Source organism: Lissotriton helveticus, chromosome 11 (genome assembly GCF_964261635.1).
Source record: "Lissotriton helveticus chromosome 11, aLisHel1.1, whole genome shotgun sequence".
Lineage (NCBI taxonomy): Eukaryota > Metazoa > Chordata > Amphibia > Caudata > Salamandridae > Lissotriton > Lissotriton helveticus.
In genome coordinates, this window is record NC_136072.1 from 323,677,403 (window position 1) to 323,690,825 (window position 13,423).

General features: G+C 50.7%; 1 protein-coding gene across 1 annotated transcript in view; it reads right to left on the reverse strand.

The window, feature by feature from the left end:
• The window catches only part of UBXN7 (UBX domain protein 7), a 701,503-nt gene that overhangs the window by 165,181 nt on the left and 522,899 nt on the right, over positions 1-13,423 (reverse strand). The window lies entirely within an intron of this gene.

A 13,423-nucleotide genomic window follows, 5' to 3' on the forward strand; every position in this document is an offset into this window, starting at 1 on the left:
CTGGTAACAGTCTTTCTAAGGCGTTAATTTTAATGTCCAAACTTTTAATACAGCTCAGTGTGACTCTGGGAAGGACAATACAATTCTGCTGTTAGTCTGGACATTTCTCAAGCCTAGACAAAGGAACATTTACTTATACTCCAGGAGCAGTAAAACAATAGCAAACTTCACCAAAACACTGAATGTCAAAAGCAACCTACCAATGGAGGCAGGGTAAAATATAGTCTTGCTGCTCTAGAAATGCAGAGAGCAGGGTACAAAAGGTAAATGAACAGCGATGTACCATGCTTTAAAAACACTTGAAGGCACGCAATCGTGGATTAAGCAGTGGCCGGACTCTAATTGAAGACTTTGTGGTTGGCCACAGGAAACTAGTCCATATAGTGTGTGTGTGTGTGTGCCCTAAGTTGATTAAGCTTCGACGTACAGTTCTGAGACCTTTCTTGGAGAGCGGGGTTAGATCTACTCATCAGGCATTAATCATGTCTTTATCTGGTGAATCGATTCAGTTATTGTGTCATTTGGTAAAAAATGTATAGACAGTGGAAAAATGTTTGACACACTAAGGTAGATCTCCAGTATTATCTGACATATAAGTTTTATCACATAATAATGTTATAAGGATGACAACGTGACATCCCAAAAACAGGTGTGCCACTACTATTGTAAATTGACACACTTTATATTTGACTTAATGTGGTGGTTAATGCAATAATTGCATATTAGCACTTTAAAGTAAAATTATGCACTTTATTACTGCTTAAATATGATGGTTAAGGCAATAAATGTACATTAGTACTTTAAAATGTAACTTGTGCATGAGAACATTTTGGTTTCAGGTATTTTTGTATTTGTATGAGGAAATAGTATGCTGTGCACTACGTCACCTTTAAAATATAAAATGTGCAATATCATTCTGTAATTATTGGCGTTATGTGAATGGATTCAATTCTTTTGATAAGTTTTAAAATTGTACATTGGATAGTTTTTATATTAAGTGCTGGGAAGATGCTTTTGTAAATGAATTTTTAATGATTTATCTAGTTATTATGATTGCGGTGTTAAGTTGTTGTGATTGCAATGATTTTAAGTAATCAAACAAAGATTTACTACTAACATCTCTCCACTTGTTTTAACTCAAATACTTAATAAAAGAAAGCCTAGCTAAATACATTTCTACACTTTAAAGATGCATCGTACAGCTAAATCTCATAAAACAGAGCAGTGACAGTTATAAGAAATGTATTTTGATTTATAGTGCAAATAGTATTTATTAGTTTACTAGCTTACCCGTCGCGCGTTTCTGCGATCTCAGAAGAAAGGAAATTCAAGGAAACTTGTTATGATAACATTCAATTTCCATTGTGTCATTTTTATTGAAACTTATTCATTTTAATATGGAAAACATTTCAAAGTGTTGTTTTAATTCTATTTATTTATTCGCGTGCTTGTGGATACACGATATTTTTTGTTTTTCCGTCTGGTGCGTACACGAATAAATCAGAAGGTTTTCCGACGCGTGAGCTGGCCACATACAGTTGTCCATGTGAGAAGCACGGATTCTCCAAATGGAGTCCACACACTTGCAGAGATTGTCCTTGTGCTTTGTTGACGGTCATTGCAAAAGCGAGTCGCACCGGAAACGGTAAACGTTTGAATTCAATTGGCATATCTGTTGGGATTATTGGAATACGTGGCAACAGTACATCTTCCCCCTTGAATTTCCCATTCAAAATTGTAGCTTCGATCACATTGTTAATGATCTTTTTCACCGAAAGTCTTGTACCGTTGCAAAGTCGTGGTGGATTGATGTTTCGGAGAAAAATGACAGGCACGCCAATTTTCAATGTCAAAATGCGCGCTGGCATTCTGGGCAAATCCAGTGAATTCAAGAATTCCGTTGGGTAATTGACAACTTCGTCTTGATTCATCACAGTATCGATGGACTTGTACGTTGTCGCTTCGCCTGGTATTCCGTTTTAAATGCTGAAATTGATGGCATTTACATTGTTGTTCGTAGCTGCTAATATAGCACGTGCACCGAGCCACCGATGATTTTTGTAATTCCGCGCGATATTCGAAAGATTATGAGGGCGCTGGGAGGCCGATATTTTAAACATTTTTATGCCAGAAACCTTCGCGGGAGTGTACTTAACTTCCTAAAGTTTCATGGCGATCGGATGAATGGTGTAGTAATGCATAAAGGACAAACAGACAGACATACATTCGTTTTTATATATATATAGATTGTATAGTAAGTTAAAAACAATTTTACATAAGACATCTTTCACTCAAAATTTAAATGTAATTTAACATGTTACAGAATAAAAAATTATCATGGAGTGTATAAAAGGCAAGGAGTATAAAAGTCAGTATATAATGACTTAGAGTGAAGAATGACACTATATACTGTACTGTCCTTATCTATGGGAGCTGGTTTAATTTTTATATTGACAATACCCAAGATGGAGAACTAGGGCCATAAATAAATATCTATTCCCTCCTTTACAGGGTTTTAATTAGCTACGTGCATACTACGGATGTGACATTCCTGCACCACAGGGAAATTAGGGGGGAGGTATGCATGGGAACAAGAAGGGAAATGGTAGCAGAGACAATAAAGCACCAGGGATGGGATGTTTTGTGCCTGCACTAGAGGGATGCCTTTTGGATCGCAACCCCCCCCCCCCCCCCCCCCCCCCCCCCCACCATCCATGGGGATTTCAGTTTGATCGGCGCTCGAGGGCATTGCTCAGCCACGCAAGCACAGATTGGATGGAAGATGTACTGATGGTATGGAGGCTCCCCCTTTCCAGTGGTACCTTTCCCTAGTGGATACCTGTTTTGGGATCACTGCATGAGGCTGATCCACAAGCAGGCATCCAAAGGCCCCATGGCACTACACAGGGATGAGTTGCTGGTTTACCATCTATCTGCCAGACCAAGAGGTCAGGACGCCAATAAGGCAGGCTACATTTTACATGCTGAAGGGGGTGCCCTATCTCATTACTTATTTGGACAACAGTCCCGGTTGGACTAGTCAATCAATCAATCAATGACACTTGTAAAGCGCGCTACATACCCGTAGGGTCTCAAGGCGCTGGGGGGGGGGGGGGGGGGGGGGGGGGTGCCGCTACTGCTCGAACAGCCAGGTCTTCAGCTTCCTCCTGAAGGAGAGGTGGTCTTGGGTCAGGCGCAGGTTGGTCGGGAGGGAGTTCCAGGTCTTGGCAGCCAGGTAGGAGAAGGACCTTCCTCCTGTAGTCGCTCTTCGGATGCGGGGGACGGCGGCGAGGGCGTGGTTGGCTGATCGGAGGTGGCGTTTGGGAGCGTAGAAGTTGACTCGGCTGTTGAGGTAGCTCGGGCCTTGGTGGTGTAGGGCTTTGTGTGCGTGGGTGAGGAGGCGGAAGGTGATTCTTTTGCTGACGGGGAGCCAGTGAAGGTCTCTGAGATGTCCGGAGATGTGACTGGTTCGTGGGATGTCGAGGATGAGTCTGGCTGAGGCGTTCTGGATCCGCTGGAGTCTCTTCTGGAGCTTGGCGGTGGTACCGGCGTAGAGGGCGTTGCCGTAGTCCAGTCGGCTGGTGACGAGGGCCTGGGTGACGGTCCTCCTGGTCTCGGTGGGGATCCACCAGAAGATCTTCCGTAGCATGCGTAGGGTGTTGAAGCACGCCGAGGAGACGTTGTTGACTTGCCTGGTCATGGAGAGGGAGGAGTCCAGGATGAAGCCCAGGTTGCGTGCATGGTCTGTTGGTTTGGGTGCGGTGCCCAGGGCGGGAGGCCACCAGGAGTCGTCCCAGGCGGAGGGTGAGGGTCCCAGGATGAGGACCTCCGTCTTGTCCGAGTTCAGTTTTAGGCGGCTGGTCGTCATCCACTCGGCTACCTCCTTCATCCCTTCGTGCAGGTTGGCTCTGGCGGCGGCGGGGTCGTTGGTCAGGGAGAGGATCAGCTGGGTGTCGTCGGCGTAGGAGATTATGCTGAGGTTGTGTTTGCGTACGATGGCCGCGAGGGGGCTCATGTAGACGTTGAAGAGGGTGGGGCTCAGAGATGATCCTTGAGGGACGCCGCAGATGACTTCGGAGGCCTCTGACTTGTACGGTGGTAGGCGGACTCTCTGTGTTCTTCCGTCGAGGAAGGAGATGATCCATTCCAGCGCCTTGTCCTGGATTCCGATGTTGCTGAGGCGCCGTACTAGGGTGCGGTGGCAGACCGTGTCGAATGCCGCGGAGAGGTCTAGGAGGATGAGGGCCGCTGTTTCTCCATTGTCCATCAGGGCTCGGATGTCATCGGTGGCGGCGATGAGGGCGGTCTCGGTGCTGTGGTTGGCTCGGAAGCCGGACTGTGAGGGGTCGAGGGATCCGTTCGTCTCGAGGAAGGCGGCCATCTGCTTGTTGACGGTCTTCTCGATGACTTTGGCTGGAAACGGGAGGAGCGAGATGGGGCGGTAGTTCTTGAGGTCGGTGGGGTCCGCTGTTGGTTTCTTGAGTAGAGCGCTGAGTTCGGCGTGTTTCCAGCTCTCAGGGAAGATGGTGGTGTCGAAGGATGTGTTGATGATGTCTCGCAGGTGGGGTGCGATGACAGCGTCGGCCTTGTTGAAGACGTGGTGAGGGCAGGGGTCGGTCGGAGATCCGGAGTGGATGGAGTTCATCGTGCGGATGGTGTCTTCGGTGCTGATCGGGGTCCAGGCGTGGAGGGTGGAAGTGGGGGGTGGTTGTTCGGTCATGGTGTGCGTTGGTTGGTTGTTGAAGCTGTTGTGTATGTCCGCGATCTTGTTGTGGAAGTATGAGGCGAGGGAGTTGCAGAGGTCTTGCGATGGGGTGATGTCGTTGTTTCCTGCGCTGGGGTTGGAGAGCTCTTTCACGATGTTGAAGAGTTCCTTGCTGTTGTGTGCGTTGTTGTCCAGCCTGTCCTTGAATGCTGTTTTCTTGGCGGCGCGGATCAGCTGGTGGTGTTTCCGGGTGGCAAGCTTGAAGGAGGTCCTGTTGTCCGGTGTCGGATCCCTTCTCCAGACTTTCTCGAGGGCTCGGCAGTTCTTCTTGGAGCTCTTGAGTTCGTCGGTGAACCAAGGGGCCTTCTTGCTGCCGGGTCTGCTGGGCGGGGTCCTCAGTGGGGCGAGTTCGTCCGCGCAGTTGCTGATCCACTTCGTGAGGTTGTCGGCGGCCTGGCTGGGGTCTGCTGAGCTGGCAGGAGGGTGCTGGCTCAGGGAGGTGGCGAGCTGGTCTGCTGTGATCTTGTTCCAGCTTCTGCGGGCGGCCTGTTGTTGGTGGTGGTGGGTCGTCGTTCTCTTGAAGGTGAAGTGGACGCAGCTGTGGTCCGTCCATTGAAGTTCTGTGGCGTGGCTGAAGTCGATGTCTGTGCTGGAGGAGAAGACTGCATCGAGTGTGTGTCCGGCGAGGTGGGTGGGGGTGGACACCAGTTGCTTGAGTCCCAGGTTGGCGAGGTTGTCGAGCAGGGTGCTGGTGTTGCGGTCGTTGTTGTTCTCCAGATGGAAGTTGAGGTCTCCCAGGAGGATGTAGTCAGCGGAGGGGAGGGCATGCGGGCTGACGAAGTCGGCGATGTCCTCGCTGAATTGTGTGCGTGGTCCAGGGGGTCGGTAGATCAGGGTGCCTCTGAGGGTGGTGTTCGGGTTGGTGTGGATCTGGAAATGCAGGTGTTCGGCGCTGGTCAGGGTGTTGTCGGTGCTGGTCGTGAGACGGATGGTGTTCCTGTGGATGATGGCGATGCCTCCTCCCATCTGGTTGGCGTTTCGGTCCCTCCGGACGATCTTGTAGCCCTCTGGGATGGCGATGGCGATGTCGGGCGCTGAGGAGGCGTTCATCCAGGTCTCCGTGAGGAAGGCAACGTCAGGGGCTGTGGCGTCTAGGAGGTTCCAGAGTTCGATGGCGTGTCTGTGGACGGAGCGGGTGTTGAGCAGGATGCACTTGAGGTGGGTGCTGCTGGTGTTCGACTTGGCGGGTGCTGGTGCGAGGCTGGTCCGGATGCAGGAGAACTTGCAGGCGTGGCAGCTGAAAGGTCCGTGGGTACGTCGTGGAGTGGCTTGATGGCATTCTGGGAGTCGGCCGGTGTTGAGAGCGGTGAGGGTGGCGGCGGAGTACGTCAGGCGGGTCGGTCGGGCTCTTCGGGGGCCAGGGGTCCTGGCACTGGGCGCGGTCCAGGCGCGGACGGGCGCAGACGGGCTTACCTTTGGCGCGCCTTCGGCGCACAATCGGCGCACCCGCTGCGCGTGACCGCTGCGCGTTCGCACGGTCGCCATTTAAGGCGAAGTGCGCGGGTGGGCGGAGCAGCTGGGAGGCGGGAGCGGGGAGGGAAACAGAAGAGAAAAGGGGCGGGGCTAATGGCGGTGGCGGGAAGCGGGAGCGGAGGGCGGCGAGGTAGGCGGGGAAGCAGGAAGGAGACAGGCACAATGTACAGAGGAGTTCAAAACACGACGAGAAAACGGCACATACAAAAAAACAGGCAACAATTCAAGTCAAAAACGGGGGAAAAAACAGTAAGCACACGATCTTGGGCACAGGAAGAAACAAGCACAAATTACTGACAAAAACGGGCGAAAACCAGAGGAGAGCGCTCAGGGCGGCAGCGAGGCCGGCGCTGAGGCAGAGGCAGGCACTGGGGGCACACGCAGCAGCTGGTGGCCGTGCGGCGCGGGGGTGTCCCACAAGTGGGTCACACTCACCTGCGTCGCACGGTCGCCATTTAAGGCCAAGTGCGCGGGTGGGCGGAGCAGCTGGGAGGCGGGAGCGGGGAGGGAAACAGAAGAGAAAAGGGGCGGGGCTAATGGCGGTGGCGGGAAGCGGGAGCGGAGGGCGGCGAGGTAGGCGGGGAAGCAGGAAGGAGACAGGCACAATGTACAGAGGAGTTCAAAACACGACGAGAAAACGGCACATACAAAAAAACAGGCAACAATTCAAGTCAAAAACGGGGGAAAAAACAGTAAGCACACGATCTTGGGCACAGGAAGAAACAAGCACAAATTACTGACAAAAACGGGCGAAAACCAAAGGAGAGCGCTCAGGGCGGCAGCGAGGCCGGCGCTGAGGCAGAGGCAGGCACTGGGGGCACACGCAGCAGCTGGTGGCCGTGCGGCGCGGGGGTGTCCCACAAGTGGGTCACCCCTCTGGGCTTTATACCCATGGGTTGGCAGGTTGAAGGTAAATGTATCTAGTTTCTAAGATTGGGATTTGTGAACCAATACCAGCGCAGGTCAAAACCATCCCCATAATTCTTGTTTTTATTCACCTATCACTGTTAGTGGGCTTTGTGCCCCCTGGAAATTCCCCAGACTGCCTAACATGCACCTTGTGTGCTACCTCTCTCAAAAGCCCACCCCACATGTCTGTGTTTCTCCCTTCTCTTCCTGCACACCTATTGCCTAATCCACAACTCCATGTTTTTTTTCTTTTTCACGTGAAGTCTTTTTTTATTGAAAAGTATTTTTCACAGATCAACATAGCAGGTAAAACAGATGCCTGTTCAGGCACTACAGCATAAATCACAGTGTATAAGAATGCAATAGAAATCAGACATCAATTATGCAGTAGAAATTTGCAGACATATATTCTGCAAGTACAATAAGGTGACTATAAAAATAGCAGAGCAATCCTGAAATTCTTGAGAGTCTGTAGTTATTACAAAACATAGAAACTCAAACAACAAATTATAAGTAGTAGAGAATGCTAGACTTGTGAGATCCCGCTGGAAGGGAAGCTCCACGGTCTCCAATTTAAACATGGATCACCGGGTAGAGTTGGCTGGTGGGGCAGGGTGAGCAGAGAGGGAGGTCGGAACGCACCACAAGCATGTCAGGGTCCCACCCCCGTATCTCAACAGAGCTCAATCAAAAAGTTAGAGTGCTCAGAATCGGGAGGATTAAAGTAAGTGTATTCCAGGTGCCTGAAATAGTCAAGCAGGGGCTGCCAGATGTGAGCAAATGTAGCATCAGAGTGTTCAATTCTGTGTGACAGGAGCTCCAGAGCCATAACATGCCACAGACAAGTGAACCATAAACCACAGGGGGGAGCGGAAGGTTGCTTCCAATGAAGGGCAATAAGTTGTTTAGCAGCGTTTAGCATGTGGGTTGCCAGGTGCCAATCCTGGTGTGTTATAGCCTCGAGCTCCACAGGTCATTTACCTAAGATTACTGTAATGTATGAGGTGAGTAATGGGAAGCCCAGCACACCCTTGATGTGGCCTAAGATTTTTTTTCCAATAAATGGTTATGACCGAACAGCACCGCTATATATGTTGGAAGTCTACCGGGGCCACGCAACAGCGCCATCAACGGGCAGATGTGGTATGATAGTGTGGAGACGTGTTGATTTATTGGACCACCGTGTCTCATTTTATATGTTGCTTCGCACTGTGATATACTGTGTTGAGTTTTGGGGAAATCGCACTAGAGCATCTCACTGTTTCTGGGATATACCCACAGTGGTGTCTGCATGCCATTATGTTTGGTTTGTATATAGACGATCCGGGCCAGAATGCTGGAGAACCTGACAAGTACGAGATATCAGCCCCCTCGTACCATCATAGGCCCTGACCAATGTCTCGAAGGGAGTACATTGCCTGATCACTCCCTGGACTTTCAAGCGATGGATGCCCAATGGCAGAGCTTCAGGTGAATGAAATTCCATTTTGCACTGCTCAAACAACTTAATAGATGCTCCTACAAAAAAGTAATGCAGGGCATGCCAGTCTCCCTCTTCCCAATTGTCAAATGAGTGAGGTGCCAGAGCCTCCGTAAAGTCCAGATTGCGAGCCAAGGAGGTATTTGGGGAGGGAAACATAGTTAAGCCACGCTTCAGCACAACTCTGTCCCAGATCTCAAGAACAGTCCTGGTAGGAGTTGTAAAATACACACTCTGCGGTCGTGCATGCCAGGCTAGGTCCCAGAGATGTCTACAAGCTACAGCTCAGTCCATATGGAACCAGTGCCTCTCACTCTCCCTCACCACCCACTCGGAAATTAAACAGATATGCGCCGTCTAGTAATACGCAAAAGATTGGGGCCTGCCGTCACCCCCCCCCGGTCCCTCGGTAGCATCAGGACAGAGCGAGGATGTAAGGTGGTCCACGCTCTGTCCGTCCCAGCCGATCGCCCCTTACCAGAGTGAGTGAAGATGGTGGGGTTACTGCAGTCCCATTCAGCTCAGCTCTCACTCTGCAGCACTCTGAAGCCATCTGTCTCCCCGCAGGGCAGCAAGCAGGCAGATGCAGGCAAGGGTGACCTGGCGCCTCAATGTAGAGGCGGGCAGCAACTCGCCTTGCAGTGTACAGAGATCCTCTGTTGCCAGGCACAGTGGTAGACCCTGCAGGGCACAAGATGGCGGCTCCCTCAGGCCGACACCCTCTGGGGAAGGAAGGGCCTCACCAGATCCTGCACAGAAGAGGGGGCCGGGTGTCAGTTCAAGTGTGGTGCCTCATCCAAGGCGTGGCGGGCCTCGCTCTGTCCAGCTCAACCGGAAGCATTTGTCAAGGCTACAAACATCTAAACGGCAAGAAGGGTGCCTCAGAAGGAGGGAGGGCTGCATCACGACCCTGTGCAGGGAAAGAGGACAGGTCGCTGCCTCGGGTGCGGCTCCTCTGCCAGGGAGCAGTCACCCGTGCCCAATCCAGCCTCCACAGGGGCATCCAGCGGTGCTGCAGGTGTACCGGGAGGACCAATATGGCGCGGCCGAGGCCACCGCTGCTAGCTCATGTCTCTGCCACCGGCAAGGACATATTGCAAGTGCCCCCACCGTTTCTTGCAACAGAGCACGTCTCACTCCATGAGCTCCCAGGCCATAACACCCCCGCCTTTTTTTTTTAATTACCCCAGCCGAAGCTTATATGTTGAACCACCAACTATGAATATGCAGGAATCCACAAAATCCCTACCACCCAGCGTTATCCCCCTTGTGCCGATAAAAACGCTGAGCCATGTGTGTGGCTGAACCTAGTGTCCACTACGGGAACGGATCAAACCGAGGTCAAGGGAAGGGCTCCCATTGACCTTTGTTTGATCTGTTTCTGGCATTAGGCCCAGTGACACAGGTGGTGCAGCATTTTCATGAGCTCAAGTGGGGTAATGCTGGGTGGTAGGAATTTTGTGGATTCCAGGAGTTTCCATCAGAGAAATAAAAGTAAAATGTGTGATTTCAGGCAAGGTTTGAGGTTTGCTGGGCACTGTGGATAGGAAAACCTCACAGGATACACGCAAGGCACACCACCCTGGAACACCCTGTTTATCTGGTTTTCGAAATGTCTGTGGTTAGTTGATTTCGTGGTTAACACCACAGCATGGTACCAAATACTGCAGATACCCATATTGCTTGTCTATCATAATTGTGCTTTAGGGCATTTTGTATCACGGTCTCTTGGCCCTCCCACACCAGTGTGCTACAGTTCGTATCAGGGGACATGTGGGAACTCAGCGTAGTAGGAAATGTATGGCTCCCGCAAATGGAAGCAATGCTGGGGAGTGATCAGAAGTGGGAGGTCCAGCGTCTATTGGGACCAGCGAGCAGGGCGATGAGTCATGCTCGTGGGGATGAATTGAATCTGTAGCGGACGAAAGAATTCAGTCAGTAATTCTGCTCCGTGGAGTCAAAAGGTGCCGGGATCAGTCGGGCAGCGTCTTCTGATCACTCCCCAGCATGGATTGCCTTAAAGCACGCTGCATTACGGATCCCAGACGTGGAACCTCCCCCTGAACCTCTCCCTCCTCTTTGTCCGACAGAGCACTTTACCCAAATTGTGTAACCATCGTCCTGATGATGACCTCAAGTTAGAGAGGTTGAAACGCCGTCAACCCTACAACGCCAGTTGCGGCATCTTAATGGTCTTAATGATTTTTTGTTTGTGAATGTAAATACCTTTGTTTGACCTTCACCGATTGCCTTTTAGTTTTTTGCGCCGAATCACGTTGTTTCATAATTACATGTGTCACTGCGCCGTTCACTCACTTATACACTGCCAGTACACATCTGGTTGTTATGGTTACTGCAATTTAGTTGTATTTCTGTGCTTCTATATGCAAATAACAACCTTTGTACTATCCATTGGTCTCCCTTGTTCGTTTCCCTGTGCTATGTGATTTTCTCTCGCCTTCAACAGCCCTCCCATGTGATATTCCTGTTGAGATGCTGTTTCTTTGTTGCTGATGTTAGAATGGGCCAGACCCATTCAATTACTTCATTAAAAATATATATTCCTGCCATATAGTGGGCTTTCTGCCCCCCACCCCCTCCCCGACCCCTACGGGCAAACTGGGGGCAAGCCTCCTGTCTGCTTCTGGTGAGAGTAAAAGAAGACTGGTTTGTCCCTTTTGGGGTGGGGGTGTGGCCGATGCCAGAATGCAACACCTGTACGCCTTTCTTTTGCCTAAATGTAAAATCATTGGTGCTGGGTGGAGTTTTACCCCCCTTAGGCACAGATTTGGGTCATTCTCCCTTTTATGACAAACCTCCTATCTGCCCCCAGGGGAGCAGGACGGCACTATTGTCCCTTCTGGGGCGGCAGTATGGCTTGATGCTTATGTAGCCTGCACCTACCAGTTTTCTTTTTTATTTGGCACCATTTGGAATTCCCTGTTGTGTAGAGGACTTTCTGCCGCCCCCCCCGGACAAATTGAAGGTAAACATTCATTCTGACCCTAGTGGAGGGGCACAAAAATTGCCAGCAGCTACATCCTGTCCCAAATAGGACAAACCATTTTTTGGGCTACGCCCCACCCTGCGAGGCTAGACATGGAGTTTACCTTAAGGTTTCCCCTGAGGAAGGCAGAAGGCAGACTGCACACCAGGAAATTCTAAATGGTGTCAAAACAAACAAAAGGAGAGTGCTGCCTACCCTGGCATTGAGGTGCACCCCTGCCCCAGAAGGGGTAAGTGTCTCTCTCTCCCGCTGAGGCAGATAGGAGGTTTGTCCATGTAGGGGAGGTTGCCCCAAACTGTCCCTCAAGGGGGTAGGTAGAAAGTCCACCTGACACCGGGGATTGTACCTTTGGGGTAAAAAAGTGGTGCGAGTGTTACAGTCTGGCATTGACTACCCTCACATCTCAAATGAGCCAAACCAGAGTGCAACCCCAGCACCACTTTTTTCCAGCCCAAATGCAAAATCCCCGGTGTCAGGTGGACTTTCTACCTTCCATGGGGGACATATTTGTGGGAGCCTCTCCAATTGGTACAAACATCCAACCTGCCCCTATGGGTGCAGACAGACACTATAGGCCCTTCTGGGGTTGGGTAGTGCTGGACAGTCACCTCCTTCCCTGAAGTTTATTGGGCTTTCCGCCACCCTGCCCCCACCCCTGGCAGCTGATTGAGGGTGAATACCCTTATCCACACCCAACCCTCTGGGGGCGGGATAACAAAGTCAATTGGGCTGTGTCCCTCACCCCTATACATAAAAAAAAAAAAACCTAAGTTTCCCTGTTGTCTTGTTGGTTTTCGGGAATAGGGTCCAAATTGGGGTGGCGTGGTGCGCAAAACAACAATGGATTAAACCCAGTTCTGTGGCTGGGGGTAAATGTTTGCCTTGCTCCGCATTCCGTCCATCATCAGCAGCCCCAACACTCATATTTTTTTTGTGTAAAAATATCATTGGTTTCTAGTGATAGTTCTGTCCTTCTTGGAAGCGGGGGGAGGGGGGGGGGGAGGGGTGGGTGGTAGAATTGGCAGTAATCAGCCCCATCTGGGGACAGAAAGAATTTTCGTGCAAGGGTGGGGGCATAGCCTATGGTCGTCAGCCCCTCCCTTTTATGTCTACTAGTTTTCCTAGTGTCTAATGGGGTTTCTTTCTTCTGGAGGAAGACCTAGTCTCTTAGACCTCCTTCTCCCTCTATCTATCACTAGGGGGTAATCACCACCATCCCCCCTGGGTGGGGGTGGGGCAGGAAGACTGACTTTTTTAATGGTGGTGAGGGAGCACAAGCCCTTTCCTAAGGGACCACTCTCCCATGTCCTTGGGGTCTGGTGAGTGCATCCCTGCTTGGGGATCACTATCTCCTGTGCCAATCCGCAAGCGGGGATCCACTGGGCAGAGGCACCATTGGAACCTGGAGATTCTCCCCTTTCTAACTATAACTCTTCCAAAGCAACCACTGCTCATGGGGAATGAGATATGCCCAGAGCACAGATGTAGTGAAAGTAAAGTTGTTTTTCTTGGAAGAAATATTCTCGCACGATGAGGTAGTGTGACTCCACCGCTTGTTGGCAATGTGCATGGTCATTGGCTCCAGTGTTGGATTGTTTTCTTTCTGCCATCTGGGATTGTGTAGTCTTCCATTTTCCACGGTTCCTCTCCCTTCTGTCAGTATTGTTTGCTATTGCGGCTTCCGTTTCTCACATCGTATCGATGAGCGCAGTTTCGTTCAGATGGGGATCGAGTAGACATCAGCCTCCCGGAGGGGTCTTACCTTTCAGGGCCTCCCCTGTCAATTTGC